At 38.7% G+C, this 10,818-nt stretch overlaps 1 protein-coding gene across 14 annotated transcripts in view; it reads left to right on the top strand.

Moving 5' to 3' along the window:
* Positions 1–4,919: 4,919 nt before the first annotated feature.
* The window catches only part of setd5 (SET domain containing 5), a 165,767-nt gene continuing 159,868 nt past the window's right edge, over positions 4,920–10,818 (top strand). For 10 of the 14 annotated variants that reach the window (XM_048547471.2, XM_059649793.1, XM_048547474.2 and 7 more), the window contains exon 1: positions 7,034–7,178. The gene's annotated coding sequence lies outside the window, so the exon portion shown is untranslated. Of the gene's footprint in view, positions 5,424–7,033; positions 7,179–10,818 lie in introns of those variants that run through there. The other 4 variants (XM_048547472.1, XM_059649794.1, XM_048547475.1 and 1 more) reach the window with 1 other exon arrangement.

The following is a 10,818-nucleotide window of genomic DNA, read 5'->3' as shown; positions in this document are numbered from 1 at the left end:
TATTGCTTCATTAACTTTGATGGGGAAAGATATTTCCAGTTGATTGATCGCTTTTATCATCCTATCTCTATGCCCCATACATTGGATTCATTATATTCCTCTTGAAGCAGGCATCATGTGAGCAGACAATTGCATGCTCAGTCATGAGGATTATGTAGTATTATAACCTGTTGCAGGTATAAATATTACTATACATTGTGGCGGAAAGTGGATTCTGTTCCTCTTTCAGCGAACTTCCCAACTGTACTTTTAGGTTATTACCTAAATTCTGGTATTTATACAAGTATTAGTGATTTAAATACTTTGAAACTATTTTCAATCCCAATTGTAACTCTGACTCCTTTTCAATTAATTTATGTACCTGAGATTGTGTGGTTGACTCCTACGGTGGACAATTTGATTAGTATTAATTACCATTGATATGTACAAGTGACAAGAAAGAAATGATACCATTAACATGCAGTTTCCAGGAACTTATCCACTACTTAAAATTTGGTATTCATTCAACAGTTGTGATTTCACCTGGATAATGCAGTTATTTCCCTGAAAGCTTAAATCAACTTTTTAGCTCATTGTCTCAAAACCTGCCTTATAGTTTGTCATATACCAACAATATCACTAAACTTTAATCCCATGTTTGAGTAAAATGCTTAAGTAAATAGCTTCTTCCAAGAACATAAAACAAAATTGTTAACAGTTAACCCAAGCTACATTGCTAGTGGTGTCAGTTAATGGATGATCAGTCATATACTTGGTTAACACATTTTGCAGTCATCTTGCTGGGAAGAAAATGTAATTCACAACAGGTTACTCACATATCCTTAACTTAAACTGAATCATTTAAACCAGTGCTTGTTACAATCAAGAATTTTGTTAGAGCAATAGAATGCTAATTCTTTATGATCGGATGGTTTTTTTGGTTGCAGTTTGTTTGAGCACTGATAGGAGACGTGTATTGGTAGGAATTTCAATCTGGCAACACAACCGATCTCGCATCTGGGATTACTTAAATGCAGAATTACTGTAATGCAGAGATAGTAGGAACTGCAGATGCTGGAGAATCTGAGATAACAAGGTGTAGAGCTAGATGAACACAACAGGTCAAGCAGTTTCAGAGGAGCAGGAAGGCTGATGTTTCAGGCCCAAAACATCAGCCTTCCTGCTTCTCTGATGCTGCTAGGCCTGCTGTATTCATCCAGCCCTCTACTGTAATATACTGTGCCTTTTATACCTGGTAATCTGTTGGTAAGGGTAATGACTACTTCTTCATTGTGTTTGTAATGGAAAAAGTATTCAGGAAGGATTTGCCTGCTATTCACGATTGGGCAGTCTTCTGTGACTCACCCGCGACAGTAAAGCTTAGTTGCTATGGCACTGTTGTAGAGTTCAGATTCCCAGCCATTGTATAATACTCAACATGAAGTTAGCAAAACTGTTAGCACTGTGCACTTCAGCCATAGCACAATCTTTGCAGTCTATATTCTCATTATTACAATCATGTTTAGAGAATCTGTGTATTTAAAAAAAATACTTGTTTTGGGCATGCTGGTAAAATCTGAATGATCTATAAGCATAGTGGTCCAGCCGTCAATTGGTATTGCTACAAAAGCTCAGCAGGTTTGGTAGCATCTGTGAAGGAAAATCAAAGTTCACGTTTCAGGTCCAGTGACCCTTTCTCAGAGCCCAAAATGTTAACTCAGATTTTCTCTCCACAGATGCTGCCAGACTTGCTAAGCTCTTCCAGCAACTTCTGTTTTTGTTCCTGATTTATAACATCTACAGTTCTTTTGATTTTTATTTAGCTTTTCTACCTTACCATTTTTTTCTTGCATTACGTACAATAAAAGGGAAATGAACATTTAACTATTAGTTTTACATAATATAATCTGTAAAGATTAAATGCTCAACTGGATCCAAACAGTTAAATGGAGAAGATTATATTTCAACCTTCCAGCTCTGAACTGTGTAAAATCAGTAATTCTTGAATTTGTCTTAAGTGCTCAGAGAGGTTCCAGGTGGATAGCACTATTTCAGAAATTCCAGTAAAAAAAATTGAACTTGTTTGAAGAGGATAAAATTAACAAACAAAATTTTCTGTCACAGCATATCTATCTTAATTGCTTAGCACAATAGTATTTGAAAATGATACACCCAGGAAATTGCAAAACATGTTGCAACAGCAGGGAGGTGCATGAATGTAATTTGATTTTCCCCTTCTGTGTTACTATTGTGGAAGGTTCAGCTTTAATAAGCATTACATAGCAGTAAAATTCTATTGCGCAATAAGAATTTCATATAGTTACTTATACCAGGCCAGATTAATTACAAGATGTTCATGACAATAAAGTATCTTTAGTCAGTTTTTTATGCCAATTTCTGCAGCACTCTGGAAATATTCTTAGTGTGTAGCAGTAATATTGCATTTCTCAGTACTCATGCCAGCTCATGAACAGAATGAGAATTACAACAAACGCAATGGAAATATCAGTTTAAAAATCACAAATAAAAATCAAAAGATGCTGGAGAGGCCCAGCAGGTCTGGCAGCATATGTAAAGAGAAAAAAAATGTTAAGATTTCGGGTCTGGTGACCGTTCCTCAGAACCATTCTGAGGACAGGTTACTGGACCCAAAATGTCAGCTGTTTGTTCCCCCTTCACAGATGCTGCCAGATCTGCTGAGCCTCTCCAGCAATTTTGTTTTTGTTCAAAAAGTCAGTCACAATCTGCTACTATTCAGAAAATATATTGCTGGAGAATATTTGTTCGCTGCTCAATAAGGGGGTCTCTGTACACCCTCCTTCAGTGAGCATCCACGTCCACTCGATAGACTGGAGCTATAGCTCATTCAAAACATTGAAACTAATATCAACCAAGTTTTCTTTCCTTTCAGCACTCAAAGTCAAATTGCAGTGATGAGGCTTGAAATACAAATGGTACTGTGGGATATTACAAAGGTATAATTTACTTAATAGTAGCATGAGCATAATTATCTTACAGGAGGGCTCAAGTTAAACAAAGTATTGTAGAGACTTAACAGGTTAGGCAGCAGCAGGACAGAAATAATTAAATCAAATGTTCACATATTACTAAGTGTTCCTTAGCAAGGATGTGGCCAAACAACGGAGCTAGTCAATGGTTACTAGGCCTTAAATGTTGAAGAATTATTCCTACAAGTAGTTAAAAGGCCACAAACCTGAACAGTTACCTAGTTTCTCCACTACATGCTGCAGACCAGCTGAACATTCCCAGCTTACGTTTCAGATTGAGTATTTTGATAAATGCAGTAGCCATGATTGCTGAGCCTAGAATGCCAGGTTCATACCTATCTACTTCTAGAAGATGCCACTTTTCCAAATGTTGAAATTTAAAGCGTTCAGGCAAATTCTGACAGCACGTGTATGCTCACTTGGTGGAAAAAAAGAGAGGGGCTGGGGTGAAAAAAAACAGGCGGGAAGAGAAAGAAGAAAATGTGTTCCTAAATCACGTAAAACGTCTTATTTTCTCCAAAGATAGGACTAGGTAACTCAACCGGGTGGTAACAAAGACATTTATTCTTTCTGCAGGACAATTAAGAGGTAACAGCATTAAACCACTCTTCTTTGAAATTGAATGTTTTTCTTAATTTCTTCGTATACTGTACAGAGCCTATCCCTCCTATGCTGCTATCAGTCCAATATTACTAGAGAAGCGAAAAGAAAATCTATAAAATTTCGCCCAATGGCAGAAAAAAAGGAAAGGAAAAAAAACTGATCAAAGCTGGGTGTCTTAAGGTCCTTTAGACAGAGAGAGGTTCCCAACGTCCAGGGTTGGGTGTTGGTTAGCGATTAGATCACTCGGTAAACGAACGGAACACCATCCCAAGCGGACATGACGATTCTCGAACCTTCTCTCCCCGTTTTGTAACTCCCTCCCTCCACGCCCTGATAACACACAAAAGCTACGGAACAGTCCATACGCATTTTAAAAGAGTTAGATTAACTACTTAAGAAAAATTCACCACGGATAAAAGTTACACAAACTTAAAACAAAATACCAAGAAGCGGGTCGGGCTCCTTCTCGAAGGTTCCACCTGAGGTGGGGCCTCGGCCGGCGCCATTTTGTCCAGGGGAATAGATAAATATCGCCGCGCTAAGGAATCGATTTCTCGACGCTAATCATCCGAGATATTATGCATGTTTTAAAAGTGCAAACACTTAGTTTTCTTTTAATAAAAAATTAATTTCAGTACCATGCAACAAGAACTACTGAAAGCCAACAGGCGCCAATGATATCTGTAGTCCGCGCTACCACATCAAAGCGACACCGATCAGGATTTTAATTTTATTTTAAAATGAAAGAAAATTGCTTTGAAAATGTTTTATAATCCACAAGTAAAACAGACGGCAGTCAGAAATCCGTAAGTGGCTGACAGAAGGAACTGTTTCGTTAGTTTTGTATAGAAAAATCCACCAGACAAACGTGCCGTTAACCATGTCCTTCCCTTGCCATCTCTGTCTCACTGCTGCTCAGCTTCCACACTCGTCCACTGCTGAAGCAATTTACACCACCTCACCCCTCCCTTCCAGAAAAGGCAGGCGTGGCATGATTGACAGTGACGGACCCCTGGGATGACCAATAGGAAGCGGAGGGGGCGTGGGGAATCTATCGACGTCGCTGGGAATCTCTTTCAAATTATCCAATGACGGTCGGGGTGGGAGGCGGGTCCCTCCGAGCAGCCGGGTTTCCTCCTCTCCTCCCCCACCTCTTCCTTGGATGAAGTAGAGGGACGGGGGATCGCTAACCCCGCCTCCCGTGACTGGGCCCTGCGAGCAGATACGGTGGACCCCGTATCTTTTGTAAGGGTGGCCCGCCATTTCCCGGCGAGTTGGGGGATGGGTGTTTGTTGGTTGGCTGGCGGGTGGAGGAGGGGCAGTGGCGGAGGCGCTTAGACTGGGATCCGTGGTGCTGTGCAGGAGCCGGCCCAGCTGCAAACAGAGTCAATTGTCACCTTTTATAAAGAATGTTTACCTGAGGGAGGGGGTAGGGAAAAAGTCCCAAAATAACAACAGATCTTACTCCTCCCTATTCTCCCATCGGACCGAGTTTTTAACCCCCCCTCTACTTTGAAGCCCCTATTTGGTAAACTGTGAGCGATATCAACAATCTTCAAACTCTCCCTTCCCCTCCCCCTTTCTCCCCAGCACACCCCCTTTTCCTTTCCCCACCCCCTGCAACGTCAGTCTGAAACATTCGGTCGGTGTGCTCAGGAAAGTCCGAGGCTCTGTTTTAGGCCTGCCTGATGAACCTCTTTCAAGTTTTTGTCTTGTTTGAGGGAGAATAAGCAACACAAAAAATAACACAAGGAAAGAGAGAGGAAAAGAAAGGATCACTAGAAGAGGGGAGGAGGCAGCCCTATTCAGAAACGATTATTGAAACAAAAACCGGTGAGTTTTCCTGTTTATAATCGGGTTGCCAAGGAGTTTCGATGGTTTTTATTGGTGTTAGTGATGATGGTGTTTACATGATGAACACTGCGCACTTTAAAAACCTATGATCATTATAAACTGATTCTCCACATAATTTTCCATTTGAATCTTAATATACGTATTTAAGATATAGGTAAGTAGGTAAATATGTGGATTTCTGTAGACCTATTCTACTTAATGTAACTGAGTCATCTCTGGCATTTTCTTCATTAGAATAACATAAGAAGAAAAGCCAGAGAGACTGGGCTCCCATGGTAGAATTGCAGCTCGGAGGCATTACCCAATCCTGGAATCTGTTCAGCTATTCTCTCCCCCTCAAAAAGCCGTCTGCATTCAACGTACTTAATTACCATAATGCTAAAATTCCTAACAACTATATGAAAGTATAATGCTGAATTAGCTATGCATTTTTCACACGTCGGATCATGAAAACATATTTCAAAGTTCTGTTGTTGCACAGTATTTAGAAAATAAGATGGAACATTTTGGAAATTGGTATTCTACAACGCCCAAATCAGATTATGGAATAGTTATTTTGGTCTTCAACTTGCAAAGTCAATGATGCTCCACTAATAAAGTGGACTTTTTAAAACAAAAGATTCCTAATGCCAGATTTATTGTGGACATGTATTCGAATAGTTGTTCGATAATAATTATTTGTTAGATAGGAGTCGAATAAAACAGAATTTCTGTCCCTTTTAACGAAAACCTGTCGTGCGAGAGGATATGGCTTCCTTGAACCACATGGTCCGGGGACGAATCGTGTTGCATATGATGGTGTTTGCTTTAGTTAGTCTGCATAGGGTTTATTTTATTCTAGAACCTCTGGACAAAATCGAAACAAGTTTTTAATCAGGATCCATTACAGAATGGATGTCCTACTGGGATGATAAGAAGGTGTGACGTTGAAAATATATTTGGTTGTGCCTAAAATGAAAATGCTTTGTTTCTTTTAGTCGCACGGATGAGACACCGGTCATAAATCCAGAACCAAGTATTAATAGAATTTAAATATTAGATTTGGGATATTTTGTGTGTTTATTAATTTGCATAAACTTAAGACGTTAAATTTTAAGTTAAACATATTTTCTCCATTCATAAGTTTGTGAATCATTAACTCTTTAAACTGTTAAAAAAAACTTCGGTCACAAGTCATAAGTAACATATCCATACTTAGTAATGAAGTGTATTTGTGATGTGATAGTGGTCCTATATCTTCCTTGTAACTGTTTCTATGAGGCCCCGCAGTAAAAGGATGTAAATTCAACTCTTCACCGCATCACCGGGAAGCCAGATCTTGTGTCTTAAAAGAACGATCTCCATACCAAGAAGCTTGATTGCTATCCCTAACTTTGAGTCAAAAAATGCTTTGAACACAAATCTTGAGCAGTAAACTATATAATAACTTCATTTTCTTGCCATGTGAAATAATCCTGATTATCCATAACCATAAACTCTGACCCAGTTATTTACTCTCAAATCTGCACAGAGGTAACTTGTGCTGTGGGTGTGTGTATGTGTATGTGTGTGTGTGTGTGAGAGAGAGAGAGAGAGAGAGAGCGAGAAGGGGGTGGGGGAAGGGTTGGTAGCCTGCTCTTACTGTGTGTTGGTTTTGTCTGAAGGTTTTTTAAGGTTGGTCTTCGAATGGTTATTTCAAAGTTATTTGGTTTTAATATCGAATTTTTTGGAAATTGTTTCTGTCATAACCGAAAGGTAAGAATGCACATTAACATGAGGGGTTTACTGTAGAACCGTACCTATTTTTACAGTAAATGTAATCAAGCTCTTTGAAAGATTTCGATTAATTTTATAATTATTTCTTGTATTAACTTCCAAAGCTATATCTGAGGTGCAGTTTTGTTTATTTAAACTAATTTTAATTAATACCAACGGTCGAGAAAGTATAAAATCAATAATCAGGACTTTGTGTTGTAATCACAGAATTCACAAAGAGAGGAAACAGGTTCGTGTTGTGATCTTTTAGAAGAACTAGTTATTAATTCGAGAGAATCCTGCTCTCTACTGAAATAAGCTTGCTAAATTCGGCGTGAGTGGAAATTGAGTCTGAGGCTTTGAAGTTGGGGCAAGGCCTGGTATGTCTGGGAAGCTAGGATAGCACTTCAGACAGGGGCCTCTGTCAAATATTTGGCGCGGAACAGTCGAAACAGCACTTACATTGCTCTTCGGTTTCCTTAGATCAGGGTGGTAAAAGTGGTTTTGTTCCGTTTATTTTTCTATATAGAGGTCAGTGGTGAATTCTCCCATATTGTATTTTTAATGAGAAAGGGGGAGGGGTAGAGTAACCACGTACTGCATACTGAAATAGAAATGCTCCGTTTATTGAATAAAATTATCTGACTGTTTGTAGCCCATTTGAACTATCTCAGAAATATATCGTTAAGTTTTAAGATTATTGTTCAGAAACTAGTAATTTTCATAAGAACGAGTCCGAGAATTCCTGTACAAGAAGAATCAAGGGTGGGGGAGGGGAACTGGTTTTTAAATCCAGTTTCATCAGTTCCAGCACTTGGATAGATATAGGGCTTAAAATGTTGACGTTATCAAAAATTTTGTGTGCTGATTGCACGATTTGAGTAGGGGACATTTTAGAGGCACAAATGACCTGAACTTTAAAGAGTTAACTGTTCTTTATAAGTAGCAGTTCTGTGTTGCAGCTTTTCGAACCTGGCTTGTAAAACAGAAGCTTTCAATCCGAACAGGATTATGAAAGTTAATAAGATCCTATTTGATACAGTACTAGGAATAGTATGGATTGTTCACGAAGCCGTATTGGGCAATACGCTGAACTTGGTCAATTTTTGCGTCCCATCAATGATTTGGATAAATGTTCAAAATTCTTTAAAGTTATCACACACCTTGATATTTTAATGCTTATTCATAAATTTTTCGGAAATGTTAGTGTTCTTGGCCGCTTTGACTCAGTCCCAACTAAAACAAAATGAAATTGGAAGATAGATTGGGTCTAATCTGACTCAGATGCATTCTCTAACCTGTACGTGCTTCAAAATATAGGTTGCAATTGTTAACGTTTGGTAACCTAGCCATTATTTATTAATGATTTGTTAAATTTCTGGATGACGAGAAAGTGTAGAAGCTAAGTGAATGGCTTTGCGGCTACGGGACAATCCCTGTAGTTAGTTCGATTGTGTTGCAGTTTAGAATGTGGGGGGAGGGGAAGGCAGCGCTTGTTGTAGAGCGCCACTTCATTGATACACTAGTGAGTGTTGCGATGCACTTCTTCCAGTCACGGGTTGAATTTGCTCCCGGGGCTGAAAGATTTTGGCAGATTTGCATGGTTTAGGCGGTGTTTTATGGTGTTAGGAAATCGATTCGAATGTGTAATTAATCATTATCGTTGAAATATTTTTGAATGTGTTTCTGAAAATGTTCTATTCGTTTCCTTTGTGAGTTGTTAATGCTTACGATGAGCGCGTGACGTGTCGATATACACACGAAATAAAATACATTTTATTTAAATTCCACAAGTAAAATAGTTGTGTGGAGGGAATTGGTTAATACCTCCAGTGAAATTTGATCTTTCATGAAATTCCCGAGAATGTTAGTTAATAGGCAGATGGGCATTCCCCCTTGTCTCAGTGAGGACTTCGTTTGAATTTTAGGCAGCCAGTAAAACAAACTGTAACTCCTGATCATTAAAAGTCTCAAAGATAAATGCATTCCACAAGTTTGCGCACTGTTGCCGTTTCAACATAGAACGATGCATTAAAACCAAAGAAATTAAACAGTACGATTTATATTTGGAATTTTAGTGAGCATATTGAAGTATCGGACCTTGGGCGTAACAATACATAATGGTGGATGCCTTCGCTGATGGATGAAAGGCAAATTGCAGTTAATGCTGCGCCCTAAAGAAAATGTTTTGTTTTATTTGTGAAAATTGGGGAAGAGATTTAAAATTGGTCATTATTTAGGTTGCCACATATCGATGCTGTTGTAGGGCAGTTTCTCTTGTCAGCAGCGGCCCACGTCAAGCCTGGGGCTGGACTGCTTGTTTGCCCAGTTTGAGTTACGCGGATCTTGGCTTTCAGAGCTTGTGATTTGCGCTGATATTTTCACTTATACTGTTAGCGGTTAAAAATTGGTTTTCAATATATTTGAGTTGATTAAAGTGTTGGATCTTGCTGTTTTAAAATAAATCTTATGAAAAGTTTTCATAATCAGTGACTTAATATTTAAAAGTGAGCTGGATGTCAGATTATCATTGCGCTGCAATAAACCAGAGTAGGCCTTTTGTTAAAATGGCTGCTATTGTCTGTGATCTGGGTGCAAGGATGGCTTATCTTGGTTATGTAGTTGGCCTTTGTTAAGAACATGAACAACCATGCATATCTACTTAAGTTGATAGTATTTTAGCATTAAATAAATTTTGATAAAGTTTCTGCCCAATACTAGCTTCATATTCTGTTGATATTCGTGAAAAAGTTCGGTATTTTGTTGGAAAGTTGAGATTAGATATTGGAGGTACATTCATTCTCCTAAATGCAAGTATTATATGTGTTGTAGTTCTGAGCTTTCTTCAAAACTGAAGTCTTTTGTCTGATGCACAGCATAGGGTTTAGTTTAAGAAAGAAGTGGGGGGGAGGAGGTAGAATCACAAATGGAATTTTCGGAAATTATACTGCAGTGATGTCCCCTGCCGCTGGCTCTTAATTGCTTTTACATGTTGTAATAACTGCAGTTGCAGCAAAAGGATAATTATCATTGTGGATAGTTTTTCCTTGTGCGCGGAGCGTTTCCGATTGAATGTTAATTTAATGGATAAAGTCTGGAACCAGAGATTTGGGCGCAGTTTCAAAGACGATAGAGCAGTTTTTGCCAAGAGGCAGGGCCAGCACCTCCACGGCTAATGTGTAACCTGAACATTCGGCAGCCATTTTCCGAATTTCAAATCACAAAAAATCACATCGACTAGATTTCTTTTTAAAATAGGATCTTTTAAAATGTATCTAATTTTAATTGCAGGGATAAACTTTAAAAACATGGAGCAAGCCAAACAATTGTTGGAAAATTTATTTAATAGCGAGGTTGATGAAGATGGTACAGATGGAAAGGTTTCTAATGGTAAAAAAATGCCGGTAGGCAGGACGTTGAGAAATTACTTTAATCGGGAAGCAAGACATTTCATGAGTTCAATCTTTTGTATCCTGTCGTGCTGACAAACGGTAGTTGTACGGTTAGGTAATTACTGTGGTTCAAGTTGCATTTCCGTTAATCTTTTTTAAAATTCGTGAAAGATATGGAAACGAAGCTGTGGCCCCTGGAGGAGTGGCAGTGATCCCAACACGAATTAGGTTTTAGACGGCCTGGCTTT

The sequence above is a fragment of the Stegostoma tigrinum genome, chromosome 11 (assembly GCF_030684315.1).
Source record: "Stegostoma tigrinum isolate sSteTig4 chromosome 11, sSteTig4.hap1, whole genome shotgun sequence".
NCBI classification, from domain to species: Eukaryota; Metazoa; Chordata; class Chondrichthyes; order Orectolobiformes; family Stegostomatidae; genus Stegostoma; species Stegostoma tigrinum.
Note: the sequence above shows the minus strand (reverse complement) of the source record. Positions and strands in the feature narration are given on the sequence as shown.